Source organism: Diadema antillarum, unplaced genomic scaffold (assembly GCF_040938485.1).
Source record: "Diadema antillarum isolate AM-2024a unplaced genomic scaffold, OU_Dant_1.0 seq00000643_RagTag, whole genome shotgun sequence".
Classification (NCBI taxonomy): domain Eukaryota; kingdom Metazoa; phylum Echinodermata; class Echinoidea; order Diadematoida; family Diadematidae; genus Diadema; species Diadema antillarum.
Window position 1 is genome coordinate 764,559 of NW_027271557.1, and position 17,020 is coordinate 781,578.

The 17,020-nt window shown below is 39.3% G+C and overlaps 1 long non-coding RNA gene across 1 annotated transcript in view; it reads right to left on the minus strand.

Moving 5' to 3' along the window:
• Window positions 1-320: 320 nt before the first annotated feature.
• Window positions 321-17,020, minus strand: part of LOC139736396 (uncharacterized) — an 81,172-nt gene continuing 64,472 nt past the window's right edge. The window contains exon 3 of the long non-coding RNA XR_011711256.1: window positions 321-377. This is a non-coding gene — a long non-coding RNA (uncharacterized lncRNA). The remainder of the gene's footprint in view (window positions 378-17,020) is intronic.

Below are 17,020 nucleotides of genomic sequence, written 5' to 3' on the forward strand. Positions count from 1 at the left end.
GTTGTTGGTGTGTGTTGTTGTTGTTGTTGTTTTTTTTTTCGGGGGGCGCTGTTTTCTTTTGTTGCAAAATGTTTGTTTGTTTTGTTTTTTGGTTGTTTGTTTGTTTGTTTTTCCTGGAGAACGGTAGAACATTTTCTTCTGTGACCTGGGTCACTTCCTTTCTGTTGTCGATAGACGACGGTGTTCACTTGATAACAATGTAAGTTCTTTCTTCGTTATATTATTTTCTGTGTGTCTGTCTCTGTCCCTCCCTCTTCATAATCAGGCTTTTATCAGTACCATCTTGTGTTGTCATAAAACAAATTTTAAGTACAACTCACCTCATGCACAGAGATTTTCCAAAAATTCAGAGCAGCTCAGATGACTGTGTCGTAGACCTGTGAAGATTGAATCGAGAAAACAGATGAGTACATCAAAAACAAGCACAAACCACGCACTTCTTGAACTTTGTTCCTTTACCGCGTCATTCCACTGCTAGACATGTATTATCTTGGCTGCTTTTCTGAATATTTGTGATGAACTTTGAAACGGCGTTCGCTCAGACTTTCGGGTATAGTGATAAAGATAGAACGTTGAAACGAAGGGGGGAGGGGTGTGGGCATGGGTGCGGGGTGACCCCATCGGGAGCTGTAAGACGGGAACACACGCACGCACACTGTGGTCCAGATCCATCCGTGGCAACATTGACCTTTGGCCCATAACGAAAAATGAGCCCCTCAAGTTCAGATCGGTGTCAGCAGTAACGTTAAAAGTGAAGCTATCCTTAAAGAAAATCCACTCCAAAATTGTATCAATTTTCATACGAATGAGAAAAAAAATCCTGCAGAACAGTGCAAAAATGATCAACCGGACAAGAGATAAGGAAGTTGAAATTTAGATGTTTTTTTTTTTTCGGAAAACATTTCCTGACCAGTTATCACGAACTTTCAAATCATCAGGTTGATGATGTCATGCTCTCACAATGTCATATTCATTTCATTTCATCAACTCGATCGTTAAAATATTCACCATGTTCATGAGGACTGGTCAAGAATGTATTCCGAAGAAAAAAAATGTGAAATTTCAAAATGTCATATCTTCCTTATTTTTTTTCCGATTTTTGTCATTTTTTGAACGTTCTGTAGGAATTTTTCTCTCTTTCTGTTAGAGTTCATATATTTTGGGGTGGATTTCCTCATCAATACCATATATGTGGCTCTATGATAATGCCAAGGAGTTACTGTGCCTGTATCATGTTCAATACCGCTTGCTAGTTGTATCAATGTCTCACATAAAGAATGGGTATTGTCAATGCAAACTGTCACGAAAAGATGAAAATACGAAACGCTAGGGTTCCTTTCAGGCAAATATTCATATTGCTATTCGATTCCGAGGAAATGCTTACTGTACAACGAGAGATAACCTGATAGCATTATGACGAAAACCTTCGGTTTATCTCGGTGCATGAAAAGTAGGGCGCCTAATCATGATAAAATGAAAATATGTGTTACTCATAACTACACTCATACCTATGACAATTTCTGCTGATTTGTGTTTGCATAACAACCAACACTTAGTCAAGTAAAAACTAAGCCTCCCCCTCCCAATATATATATATATATATATATATATATATATATATATATATATATATATATATATATACAAAGAAGAAAAAAGGGCCAATATTGATCGTGCTCGGTATATTCACCAAGGAGGTATACGTCCTTGGAGCTTGGTATCGTAATTTCATATCAGTACTTAGATTTGTAAGGGAATCTGTTACTTTGCCGTTGTTCTGTGTTGTTGTTGTTGTTGTTTTTTTTTGTTCTCCTATTATCACCCAGGTGCAAACCGGAATGCATGCTCATCAATCAAAGCTACCAATTTCTTGTCAAGCTGACTTGCCTAGAAGTTCATTAATTAGCCAATATCTTTGAGTTTGTTTGTTTTTTACAAAAATAGAACTATAATTGTAATACATATCAGAAAAAGAAAAATTTCATTATAATTGTGATTTGTGCAACATATTTTTATTTTGTGTGTGTGTTTGAGCTTACAATGGCCATACACAGACCTACGTTCCACTGTGTTCTACTAGAAGGCAACACAATCATGGTGTGAAAACAGTCGCTATACTGTCTAGCAGTGTTAGGCGGATCAATAGAAAAACACCCAAAAATTTTACATTTTACATTTAAATTTACATCAACAAATAAATAAAACATTGTTATCCTAAATAATTTCGTCATGAAGCTCATGCCACGTCAAAGAAAAAACAAACAAAAATGAAATCGCTTTACCATTCATAAAAATTCATTCGAAAGTATAGGCTACAGACTTGTCGCGATCTTCTGTCTTTTTTCCTCATAATTAGTTTGCAAGCTTGAGAGAAACAAGATACTGTATATAGTACTTTGCAGACACTGTCACTGTCTATAGGTAGGGTTGTGCCGGCGGGTCCAATATTACTGTTGCCAAAGATATTTTTATCACTGGTGAAAAATTCATACCCCTCGTGTATGCAATGCTTCCGGCTGAGATAAATAAATGAATAAATAAAATCAAACATGCTTGAAGGAGAAATATCAATCATGTCAAGGAACAACAAACACTGTGTTCCTAGTACATGTATACATCGTGCGGATGTTTTAGGCCGAATTGGCGTTTCTAAAAACTTTGCCATGACACTTGGATATTACTTTCACAGGTGCACGACAATGAGAAGGATATCCCTTCCAGCACAGTCAAGAAATTCCAAAAGCTTACGAAATAATCAGTACATCGCTTCATAGTTACATTTTATATACACACACATAATAATTATGTAGGGTCTACACTGTTTTCATCAATACGTACAGATAGAAATCATAGCATTATAGCTGTTATCAGTCTCGTGATATCCACAACACGTAAGCTGAACATAGGCACAGGTATGTCTTACCATTCATTGCTTACGTGAAAAATTTTGCCAAAAAATATTTGGACAAAGAAGAGAACATGCGACGCTGTTGTAAGTGCACGATTGTGACAGGGTGCAGGAAAAAAAAGTTAGAGGGAAATGTTACAAATACAGAAAGCACAATTTTATGACGCATTTATAGTAATTTGGTTATGTATACAGACTAAAAGACATCACTAGAGGTCAACATACACTTATTTCATATCAGGAAACCTTCAAATATGTGACACAAAATCAAGTTGTTGTTTTTTTTTCCAACCCCGCCGAAATCAGGTTTCTGCTTTCAACATGACGTTAAATGCAACCTTATATTATGTTCTGTTAACCGTTAGAGATTTTAAAAAAAAAACTAAAAGTAAATAAGCCGAAAAGAATGGTAGAGGATTCAATTGGGCATTAAGGATTGAGAATTGGTGTGAACGTTCGAACTTTGGACTGGAACTCAACAAGTTGCAGGCGTTTTTGTGACACAGTGATCACAACTACAGATTACAGAAGAGGTGGAGGTGACGTCATCAACTGTCAACCTCTCTATAAAGAGGTTGGTGCAAATCTACTGAAGATCGATGGGACACAAAGTTCGAGCAATGACATCATCACATCGTAACTCTGCATGTTTGTTTTTTTAGACGACCGACATGACTGTTTCGTAAGAACGCGTGAAACGTTCGAGTCCGTGACTCTCTCGCTTCTGTTTGTGGTTTGAATTTGATAATAGGCTTACTCCAACCATTCTATTTGTTTCACTTCACTCTATTTTTTCCCCCAAAGTCTACTTGAGAATTCAGTGGAACTCTACACACTGAAAATCACGATGGGACGCCCCTCAAAACACAGGTCAGAGACGTACGAGATCTTTCTACGGCCAGACATCGTGCGTGGGTTGTACACCACTGCAGGTACAGATGGAAGGCATGGAACTGAGAAATCATCTTCCGCCCCATGGTAACTATACATCCGTCGGTCATTGATCACTGCGGCCAATGTGAAGAGGCAATTTATCAAATGGACGGTCCTTGGAATGTCGATGCAAGACACGTCGGTAAAGACATGTCGTCCTGTGCACGTCACTGTAAACTGTGTGCACACCTCTTTATGACTCTCGTAGGAATTGAAACTGCAAATGCAGTGAATACATTGTCACAGATTCAGACCGACGAACAGCCGCGGATGAAGCATACAAATGATATCTCCTGAAAAAAAAAAAAAAAAAATATGACGCTCGAATGAATTGTATCGCTTACAGTTTGTATCCAAGATCCAAGATCCAAACACTATTCAGATAAACATCCACGTAGGTTCTTTAATTAGCTATCGTTTTTGGTTGCTGCCGCTTGCTCGTTCGTTTGTTTTTTCCCCGTAATTTTAGCTAATTACATGCGAATATGCGAAAGACATACCAGAGCAAACAAACGAGATGTTTTAAAATGTCGATAAATTGAGTACGATGGAATGGTTTCCTCTAAACATTTTAAAATCAAATGGAGAGACTGTCCCAAAAATTCCCGACTCAATCTAAATACTTCAAACCATGGCCAATCAAGAGATGGGAATAAATGCCAAAAGGGGAAGGAGAGAAAAAAAAATCCACTCAAATAATGTAACTGCCGTATGCGTGTTTGCATGCAGGGAGAAGAAATGCGCTCGAGCAAAGGTGAGCGACCGACTACCGGCGGCGAGGGTGGGACATGGGTCACGTGATACTGACTCGTTTCGTCATATATAGAATGAAGAAATGTGCATTGATTTTCAATAGGCTCATCTGCATTCACGATGTTTGAACTGACGTATTTCAACCACTACAAAGTTCTATTTGTAACGGAAAACGAAATCTGTTTCCTCCCTTCTTCAAGGATGTGAATCGTACTTGAAATTACGTAAACATTACCAGGATATCTCAAATTGTCAAGCGCTTGCTTGCACTCAAAGCGATCCATACAGAATAAAATGTACCGGTATGACGTTGTTTTTCTTTTTTTTTTTTTTTTTTTTTTTTTTTTTGTTTACATGCTTACTTGCTTGCTTCCATATTTCTTTCAGAAACGGACATCTCGCCCACACAACGTTTCAATTTTCAAGTGTGAAGTTTCTAAGACATGAGATGGGGTGGGGTATGGAGGGGATTACGAATAGAGAATTTCAGAGTGGCAGTAGCAGTGATTTTCACGAGTGACAACGCGAGGGGAATACATCTAATGTATTGTTTCAGAGTCAAGTCACGGTAACTTGACCAAATGTGAATATCACCATACTCATCGAATGGCTCATGAGGCTGTCCCAGCGGCCCTGCCCGCACGCGACCTCTAGGCATGCTCTACATGCACTTGACAAACATTACGAAGCGAACAAATCGTTCTGGGAATGTAGGCCTACGTAAGTATGCGAGAAGGCCCCCATCGCTCGTTGGAATGTCCAGGTGCTTTGCATTCTTAAGTGTTGTCTCCCAATGTATGTTTGTCATCTTGAGGCCAATCACAGTCGTAAACAATATTCATACTCGGGGAATATTTGTTCCTGCGAAAAACGTGTCGAGAAGCAACTGACGCAAGTCAGCGCATTGGACCACCCTCCCAGGTTGTGGTTGACGCAGGATACTCGAACAATAGACATTTTCTGTATTGTATTCAAATTCTACGCATGCTCTACTAACAAACATTTCCTTAACAGCACACAAAGAATGCCAAACTAAAGGCTTGGCCTATCTAGCAAAAACTGATGAATGCCGAGTGAATTCCTGTCTAAGAAAATTAATTGGAGGGAATAGACGGAATTGATCATTACTAGGCTGTAGAAAAGTAACATTCATTAATCTAGATACAACAGAAATGGTCTATTCCGGAATCACAAGAAAATTCCGCAGGTACATACGGCACTTTCGGGACGATTCGGCACGCAATTCGGGTACAGTGTATTAACGCTTTCGTCCATGTCTTCCAATGATGTATACGGAATAATTTTCCGTGGATGACGTATAGAATTCAAGAGATTATTTAATTAACCTGGTTTTGATAAATGTACCCAAAATTTTCGACACAAATTCGCGTTTGAGGTTTCAACCTATGAGAAGGAGGATGATGTGAAATTTTCCCGGTAGCCAAGAAACGCATTCAGAATCGAGAGAATTGATTGAGTTGACATGGCCGAGCAAATAAAACACTGTTGCAGCGTTTTATGTATTTCTGAAACCAGACCATACATCGATCAATCGGTCGTTGGCAGAACGCGTATTCGGAGTCGAGGGAGGAGTGTTTCAAAACTTTTCCTTGAAAACATAAAAATGATTGATTTATCACTGCAAAACGACTGCTGGTCTGGATTTTCAGAAGCGTTTAACCGGCACTGACTGGGGAGTTGGAAAGTAGATCCGCCTCCCTGGTTCAACAAACTCTATTACTGTTACTGAATACAATGTAAACATGTATATTCCGCAACACGCCCTCGTGTACTTGACATTCATAAGTGCCTTGACAGGTACAGCTTGATGTATCGACCTTCGTGTATTGACGAGGAACTAACAATGCGTTACAAGTTTTGAAGGCATTTCAAATTTCCCAACAACGCTATTGGTGGGGTTTGTGTGTGTTGTTTCTCTTTATAATTTATCGTGTGTGTGACATTCACTACTGCAAATGTATGAGGCACAAGGGGGTTAGTATTGACGAGAATTTCAAACTTCAGAGCGGTCAACGGCACATGCAATATTGTAACAATTATTTACTCCAGTATTCTAGATTGTAAAAGCACCTGCGTTTCATTTTAATCAACATGTTCATTCACAAGATGATATGACCACTTCAATGCCTAGTGCTACCTCACAAAAGCCAGATATTAATTTATCGCTTGGTTGGCAGTCGGCACACGGACGTTTGTGTTGACGAGAATTCCACATTTCGAAAAGTTCAAAAACGGCACGTGCCACTGAAATTTACTCAAGAAAATGAGAGAGAGAGAGAGAGAGAGAGAGATGAAAAAGGGGGTGGGTGAAGAGATAAATACACCCACATATCGGTGTTGCTATATTCAGAACACTACTACTGAGAACTGAACTATTATCTAAAAACGAACTAAGAAAAAACAAACAAACTTAAAAAACAAAAACAAAAAACAGGCACATGTATGTCTCAGTTTTCTAGTGCCAAGTGGGCGGAATTACCCCACAGAACTCTACACTGTACACTCTGTGTGTAGAGTTCTGTGAATTACCCAGTAAGCCAAATTATGAGTAGTATTCCCTGCAGACCGTACTTTGTCTAATGAACCATCAAGTGAGATGTATCACTTGGTCTACTCCCACTCCGTCTAATAGTCATTTTAGTTTCAACCTTAAAGGTCTAACCCCGTTTCATCTACAACCAGTTCGTCTAACTCTTTATGTGCCATGGTGGAAACCCCCTGTGTGCTACGTTATTCTGAGACACGAAAATAGTCATGCTTTGAGAAAAAATTCTGTTTTTCCAATCTGTATAACTACTACAAATTTCTGTTAAGCTGGACATAATAATGAGCAAAGTTAAAGAGGAATGCCAAACTTTGCTTCCATATACAATGCATAACAATTTTATTTTCAATTTTTCGTTTGAATTACCAGTTGCTATACATTACTGTAAAGGCATGACTTTTGCACATAAGATAGTTAAAATAATGACAGAAACTTAGAATGTACATGCAAATCTAGTTGGGAACAGCGCTTGATAGTCAATCACCACATAATATGCAAGCTGTATGTGAGAGGAACAAAAGCGCGAGAAACGCTTTGATTGTACCGCGGGATTAGCGATTTATCGATCGGTTTTGGCGGCTTTGTTTATTGAGCAGAATATGCGAAGTTGGCACGCCGTCGACTGAGTCGGACGTGCGAACGTGGCACATAAAGAGTTAATGACCATTTCATCCTATTGTCATTTAACCTCATTATCAGTTGGTCTACTTCCAGATGGCTGAGATGGACCACGCCCATTTCGTCTAACTGTATACCCACAGTTTATTCGGCAAAATGGGAAGAAAAGAATCCAAGGAGGTAAAAATTACAGTTAGACCATCTGGTCATTAGACGAAACGATAATTGGCCAAACTGGACATCAGACCAAGTGACGATTAGACCAAACGGGCATTACACGAAATTGAGAGAATAGACCAAGTGAGTTTAGCGGAGTTTAGTGGTGTATGAAGTGAGAAGTAGACCATCTGATACTAGACCAAGTGGCAATAAACCACATCAAGTAACAACGATACCAGGGGGTGGTACGAGATATCCACCTCCCTGATCATATTAACACACGCATGTGCTGCAATGACTCAATGCGATTAATATTTCTTTCATGGAAATGCATACACTAAGTGGTGACGCATAAAAATAGTGTTACAATGTAACTGCGCTCCTATGTCTTCAACAAACAATGTACTTTTGCTCGATATTACCGCGCATTCAGTGCATAAAAGCATATTGCGATTGAACTCTTATAGTTATACCAGAAACACGGGGGGGGGGGGGTGGTGTGCAAAAGCACGACACGGTCATGCATGGGGTCATGTTTTTGCAACACCCGGTTATCATCTGTAATACCTCTACATGTCTTAAAACAAACAATCGAACAAATAAACATACATATCAAAGGAATTATTTGCAAAAGGGGCAAATAAGAGACAAAAATATGAATTACCAATGCACACACTAGATAAGTGCACTAGTATGATGAGATGACAAATGGTGGGCAAGTCATGGTTCTTTTATCAGACGTCTCAACATGATTAAAGGCGTAATTTACCATTTGCAGATGGAACAAAAACAAAGCATTACTGCTTCAAAATAGTTCCAAAATGTCAGTTAGGGATAGAAACAACCAATGTAAAAATTTGAACCAGTATAACGGTTGTTCAGTAGTGTTAAACATATACAAAATGTGAACAATAGTTACAATAAAAATGCTTCCAGACTAAATCGTCTACAGTTTACGGTTTAATGAGAAATATAATGATACAATTATCTCCTTATATTCTAAGCTTTACTGTAAACATTTTGTATGGTATGATGTTTTGTGATACAACTGATCTACACATATGCATCAAAAGTAATATCTTAAACATTTTCAAAATCACTGCTCCCAATGGTAAACTTGACCTTTAAATGACACATGATCGAATCGAGTCACGGCATAATCGGCAAGAGATCACAAAACGGGGAAATAAATTTTACCGTGTCTTGCGTTATCACGTTGACTAGGAAATACAAACTGTAGTAATATACAATACTCACCTCCCTGATCCGACCAACAGGTGTAGTGATGGAAGCGAGTTACTTAGGAACTCCGCGCAAAACGCAATGTAATCATGGTAATGCGTGCTACCGACACTGCGTACATGTATCATTTATCATGGTACGGACTATTTTCAAAGTATGATTGCATTGCTGAACGCGGTTCCGTCCAACTCTGTTTCTTTCTACCCTCACCCCCCCCCCCCCCATATCTCTCCCTCAGTGTCTCTGTCTGCCTTTGCCCCCTTTCTCTCCTTTCTCCGGGGGGGGGGGGGGGGGGGGGGAGGTGATTGAAGGAACAGGAATAAAATCATGTTGTGGCATGAATGAACTCCAACGAACTTGCAGCCAGTTGTAAAAGTCACTATTCAAGCGTTCCTTCTGCGTGAGTCACTGTCGAAAAAAGGGCATATTTTTTCACTTCTTCATTTTTGTTTACAGTATTGCAGCAAGACCGTTTAGCTATATAGTCGCCCACGCATTTTAAGACTGGATTTGGCATAAACCATACTGAGCCACGGAAGCTGAATGTTTGTTGAGAAATTGCGTCATTCAATAATAATTCTTTAATGGCTTATCAAAACCTAGTTGTTATTTTTCTTGCCACTGCCTGAAGTTTCGAAGTAACCAGAACAAACCGGTTGTCACGTTATAGCGTGAAGACACACCTCCTGCAGTCATCAAGATATATCGACTTCGTAGCACACCAAATCAAAAAGTAATTTTCTAAGCATAACTCTAAATTTGGCGCAGAGTATGATGCCAACCACGACGGTAAAGACATTAAAAAGTTCTTACGAACAGGACAAAGCCTATTGACGATCGAGAACCTAATTGAAAATATAGAATGACATTTGAAAACGACAGAATATACAAGAGCGATATGAGATGATTATTATGTCAATGCAAACATTGATTTTACAGAGGATAAATCAATGTGATTGGTTATGATCGCTTTTTAACGGGAACTTTTAGGCCCTTGGGCTCTGAAAAGACGACCCTGTTTTGGAAAAAAAAAAGATAGAATGAATAAATAAGTAAATATATAAATATAGACGCTTTTATCCATAGCCTATTTTCATTTCCGGCATCAGACGCATCAAGCAATGTCAAGTTATCTCTCTGTTAGAAAAAAAAAATATCAATGGAATTCACCATCCTTCAACTCGTTTGTCTCTATATCCCTGCCTTTTCCATCATCCATTATAATTATATCGATCCGTCTTTCATCAAGCCTAAACGTCATCTACCGTTTGTCTATCTATATGTATATATTCATATATCTATCGATCATCCGCCTATCTATCTGCATAATTTTCATTTGTTTTCATCTATCTGTCTATCTCTCTTTCAATCGGCATATCACATATCGTCTCTCTCCTTTCTTTCTGTCCTCCATTTATTCTATCTATCTCTCCTCACGTCTATCTGGTCTCACTATAGCACTGTTACCTTCTAGTCAAACCATTCTAATGGATCATCATCACCACCGCCCGATCAATACGGACAAGATTAGAAATATAGAGAGAAGAAAAAACAAATCCCTCGCATTTAAATCAGTTTGAAATGTCAGGACATACTAGTAGACGAGGCGAATGCCTGCCAAAGTCATAATGGTTTCCGTCTCCCATTTGGATTATGAATTTTTCATGATCTTCCGTGATCGGCTGACGAATCCGCGAACCAAATGCAACATCATGAAGTATTACTGATGACTAAATAGGAACAACATAGGCCGTACTATATAGCATAATATATCAAAATAATAATCACGGACAGCTTGGCCGGGGACATTAACAATTATAATATTTTCTATGATGAGAGTAATACCGGTAATAATGATAGCAATACTGATGGTGATGACGACGATATAATTAATAATAATAGTAATAATAGTAATAATAGTAATAATTATGATTACAAAAATAACAATTACAGTAGCATTAGTAATAATGATAATAATGATAACGACAGCAATAATGACATAACATTAAGGAAAAAAAAGATAAGAATAACATTCACAACAAATTTACTTAAATCTAAGACTATCATTGAAAAAGATACAGATTACATATATACATGAAAAAAGTAATCCTAACACTAGTCTTGTAATAATAAAAACATACATTATCACGGTGATATCGTTTATTAACATCATTCTTATTATCATTAACATTAAAATACCATGATAACCACACAAATACATAACAAATTTGGTCGGCTGTTGTATAGTTTTATCCTTCCTGAAATCAAAAACGCAATAGGTCGCCAAACCGAAAGAATGATTAATATTTTTTAAAAAAGTACCATCAAGCTAGATAGATATGTATGGTAAATCATTGCACCGCTCTTACCTGCTCGTAGATTTCTAGTACATCCACCCCCTTTTTTTTGGGGGGGGGGGTCTGTACAATCATAACAATATAGATAGATAGTTATAGATAGATAGTTAGATAGATAGATAGATAGATAGATAGATAGATAGATAGACAGATAGATGAATGATTGGATGGATGGATGGATATATACATAGACCGATGATTACCAGTTGATGAGATAATGAATCATGGCCAAATTCAACATACCTTCGGGCAGGCAGCGATTATCAACAATACCGATGGATATGGCATTGTGTAGGGCCTGTTTGTTTGTTCGTTGTTGTTTTTTTTTTTTCATAGGACATTCATTATATACACTCATGCTACTTCAGCTTTCTACTCCCCTTGACAGCGGCCCTCCCCACTCTCCTAAAACGGTTGGCACGCCCACGTGGTTGGAATATATCGTAAGAATATCGGCTCAGGTTGGAACGCATCGATTTTTTCGGTGAAACCAATCTCCGCGAAGAGTATCTCTGCCCAAAGTTCACATCGATTGGGCGAAGAGGGCGCGGTTTAAGGGTGTCAAGTAGAGAACCTCTAATGTCAAGAAAAGCACAAGAAATTGAGCGTTAGACCGCGAGAGGAATATCACAAAATGGGTTACCAGAATGTTACTGTCAATAACATTTTATGCATTTTGAACTTGGCAAATCGGAAGGGGGAGGGGGGGGGGGGAGGAAGGTAAAACTGTAATGTAGTCTATACTGAGCTGTGCAGATAAGGAATGGGGAAATGGGTTCGAGTCTCGCCCGTCCGGTGCTTACAACCCTGGACAGAACGTTTAAACCCACAATGTCCCAAGTTCAATCGGGTGAGTATTAAATTAAGTGGGTACGTTACAGTCCTGAGATAATGATAAAAACACGGCTCTTTTGAAGATAACGTTCACCCCGAAGGGACTGCAATATAACGCTAATGAGATTGAAACTCGAAAAACTTTATTGGAATCGTGTAATCATTTTGGAGCAAAAATCTCAGGTTTGTATTCGGATACAGGCAACATGGACCTTGGCTACAAAAACAATTAACTTTATACAAAATTACATGATGCGTAATCACTTTGACACAAACGATAGTTCGATGGATAAACACAGTCTTTCCACTAACCTACAACTTGTATCTATTCGTTTTTGTTTACCCATGCAGATAGCACGTCCAATTGAAGTAATATTAAAAACACGTGAGATCATTATAATCATATTTTGTTTCTTTTTTAATGGTAATAGCAATAAAGCGGCAGTCACGACAAGCACAAATGACGAATCAAGCTGATCTGGGTCCGTATCATTGTGTGTGGAATAAGGCAACCCCGCCGGTGGGCTCCTCACCCCCACATATTGAAATTGATGCTGGCTGAGAGAGATAATTCGCCGTCAAATTTGCACAGGGTTGAAAGGGTAGCAGGGATGCCAAGTTCAAAAAAAAATTTTGAGTGAGATTTTCATGACTCAGCATCTCGGCATGCGAATGTGCGCGCGAGCGAGGGTGTGGGAGGGGTTTGCCCCCCTGTGGCCTCCCACGGTCACAGGGAGCTTTTTAAATTTTTAGCTCTTGATGGTGCGATCAGGTGCATTTATAAGCGACTATTTTTTACTTATTTTGAAAGACAAAAGGGAAATATACCTTCAATTGCAACTATCACTTTAATCTTTTGAGCTATGCTCATTATTATAGGCCCACGCTAAGTTGCAGACTTCGCCCGATGCGTGAGAAAAATGGGTGTTATGCGTGAGATCGTGAGATAGCCCCTAAATGATTGAGTCTCACGCAGAATGCGTGAGACTTGGTAGCTCTGGGGTAGTAATCACCGGAATTTGAAAAAAAAAAGTGGAAGAATGGAATGATTGCTTTCATCAGCAGCAAATTCCTCTGCGACCTTCATGATGCAGTGGGATATACGGAAACTTACACGGTAATAATTATGTGAAAAGAACTGATGAACTTGAGTGAGAGAGGTCACGCATAAAAGAAAAAAAAAAACAGATAAACTGACAGCTATCTCATTATAGTAATGCCAGACTGGCTTTATGATCGCACAAAATAATAATGGCGCTAAAACGGTACCAGCAGCAAGATTACCGGGGGCGGTTGGGTTGTGGGTATGCAGGGGTGGGGCGCTTTGGAATGGTTCAGGGCTACGAATTTTGTGCAGATCAACAAAAGATTTTTTTTCTTCTTTTCCAAAGCTTCCCTTTCCTCTTCCAGGAAATATACAGTGTAGGTTTCCTAATCGTCTATTGCACCTCGTATCGGCGGGAACACCGCGCCAGCATTGTCTGCAGACAGACGGCCGAGCACGCCCTCGGTATGAAAGTCGAGGCACATGATGTTGTGATTGTATGCAACACCATCAGCGCTCGTCAGGGTTAATTTCCTGTTGATATTACAGCACTGTCCCTTTCAGTTAATTAGCCAGAAAAGGTGAGCACTATACTACAGGGATCCATTACACAAATTGCACAGGTACATTAACACGTAATCGATGCGATGCATTTATGCATCTTGCGGTTGTCGATAACTGCCCCACCCAATCCTCCAGTCCTTCCTTCCTTTTCCTTCCTTCTTTTCTGTTTTATACCAAAGAGAGGCAACAAGGTACATTCATGCATGACAGTCCATAACCAAAATCTCGATTTTTCTCTCGGATTCAACTTCTGCAAGGCACCTGTGGTTTTCCCTCTTTAAAGGCATTTCTTAATATAAACACAGGTAGTACAGTTTACCATTGGGAGCAGTGATTTCAGCAATTGTCAAGATATCACATTATTGATGCATAGTATATGTAGGTCAGTTGTATCTCTAAACATTCTACCATGTAGAAATTTCGCAATAAAGGCCAAAATGTGAGGAGATATCGCTATTTTGCTCAATAAACCGTAACTGCAGACGGTTAAGTCTAGAAACATTCTTATGATAACTATTGGTCACATTTTGTATATTTACAATACATACTTAACATTGATTATACTGATTCAATTGTTTACATTGGTCGTTTCTATCCCTAACTCACATTTCAGAACTATTTTGAAGCACTAAAGTTTGGTTACTGTTTCATCTCCAAATGGTAAATAATGTCTTTAAGGAATAGTCCATTTTATGCAGCATGTGAGGAGGTATGACTGGAAAGGTTCTGTTTTGCTCTATCTGATGATTAACTTATACTTTAAGATAATATATTAATAAAAATGGCGTTTAGCCCGTTTTTGCGATCAAACCTTTCATCTGCAAATGGTAAATAACGGTAATATTATTCCCCCCCCCCCCTGCCTTCTGAAATAGGCAAATCAAGTTTTCTTTTATCATGCGAGAAAAGTGAAAATATGTTACATTTTCTTTATATTTTTTATATCGTTCTACACATGTGGCATCACAAGCTTAGGTAGTCTTCTAATCCAGCCGTGGCTGCGCAGAAACCTCAAAAATCCATAACATTTGAACGTATTGTCCGATTTTCCTCAAACTATCACGATGTGTTATACAAATATTGCTGCATACATTCAATCCACAATCAAGGTCGACTTGTCCTTTAATGCAACTCCGGGATCCCAGCGTTGGACAGGTTTGTACGGTAAAGGTTGGAGGGGAGGTAAATGGGGGAGTTGGGGGAGGGGGAGGGGGTATACTGTAATGTTTTCAACGAAGTAATGGTTCATTAAACAGGGACCTGAGGTCGTTTGCCCAACTTAACATCCAGTTAAGGCCTTGATTGACCGAAATGGGGGTTGAACTAGGCACGCGAGTTCGCCAAAGTGGTTTTAATTATGAGGGACGGGGCATCGATACGTCCTAGACGTGATTCAGCGCATGGAGCTACCTCGAGTTGCTCCATGTCAATTACAGGCGGTATATTGGTCACAGATCTTCCCATTCATCGCCCCTACCCCACCCCCACTCTGAAAATAAACAAAGTAATATGTCTCATGTCTTATATCTTAGCAATTTTGCGAAAACTGAAAAAAAAAAACTGCAGCATAATGCTTTGAGTGAATGCGAACGATATGATATTAATATGCACAAGCTCAATCTCCAAAGCAGCCAGTGCTTTTTCAGGGTTGCATCTTGCAGATGATTTTGAATATTAATGTCCGATTCGCAAGGAGGCAAATATAGAAAAGCCGAATGAAAGGGTAATGTGACGAAATACACACGAAAAGAAAAGGAACGTTTGCTCCCGCAGACTATATTCTTCAACGAAACGTGAAAATATGTCAGTAAACTCTGCTTAAGACAGTCATAGGGAAATGATCAATGTGGTACAACACTAGTAAACTATCGTATCTCCTTCATGCTGAAGGCTTGGACATTTAAAAAGTGTACAGTAGGACCTCGGTTATGTAGCCATCGGAGGCACGCCGGTCCCGACGTGGCCGGATAATAGAGGTCCTACTGTATACAAAGAAGGGAGAGCTCGTGGCAAACGGTAAACGTAAACACATGTTTGTGTGTGTGTGCATGTGTATAATTATGTGGGCGCGAGTGCATGAGGGCTTTGTCACGGGTCTTTTTCCAGTGTGCTAAAATTGTGGTTGGCGTGATTGTTATATTGTTGTTGTTGTTGCTGCGGTTGTTGTTGTTGTTTTTACCAGCAAAACCACACGCAGACCCCGATCATTGACCCCAACTCCTACGCACTTATCGCGGGAGTGGAAATGATTTCAAGTTTTCGAATATAAGCAAGTTTAGATAAGCTGATCTCTGACGCAGGGCATCTATATCAATAGGGAGCACCGTGTAGCGTTTCATCACTAATGGCAGGAACGAATCCCCTGGATTGGCCTACATTGTAAGCCAGCGATATCTATCATCTGAGTACATCCGGGATACTTCATGACAAAATATCGGCGCATTATTGCGATGACAACCAATCCCGCTGTATTGAACGATTCAGTAGCAAGTAAGGCTAAACGATGGCAAAATGGTGACCCTATCGAACGTTTGCTTTGTCTTTTGTTAAGAGTGAGCAAAATCATCTAGGCCTACAGAGGCTGGGGGTAAAGGGAGATGTAATGTACTTAGTGCGCAAATTATGATGATAATAATGATAATCAAATGTGATGGGTATAAGACATATAAAAAGTGCAGTACAATAATAATACCTAATCGATTCATGAACGTCACTAACCCCGTGAAAAGGGCAGTAATTGTGTGTTAAGGATATCCGCCGCTAGTATGGGTCCCCAGCCGCGAAAGATGTGCTGTAAAATGATGATTATACTAATGCGGAGGAAAAGAAGGGGAAACTCTGAGAGTAGAAACCATTCCAAACTTTTTGTTCGCTTTCATCGAAATCATACAATACTAAAATAGAATAAACCATATTATCATAACGCTATTTCCCCCCCCCCCAAAAAAAAAAAGAAGAGAGAGGGGGGGGGGGGCTTCCGTTGCTTAGCAATGATAGTTCAGACAGAATTCAAAGCTTCGATGAGGCGTTGTGTTCAACAC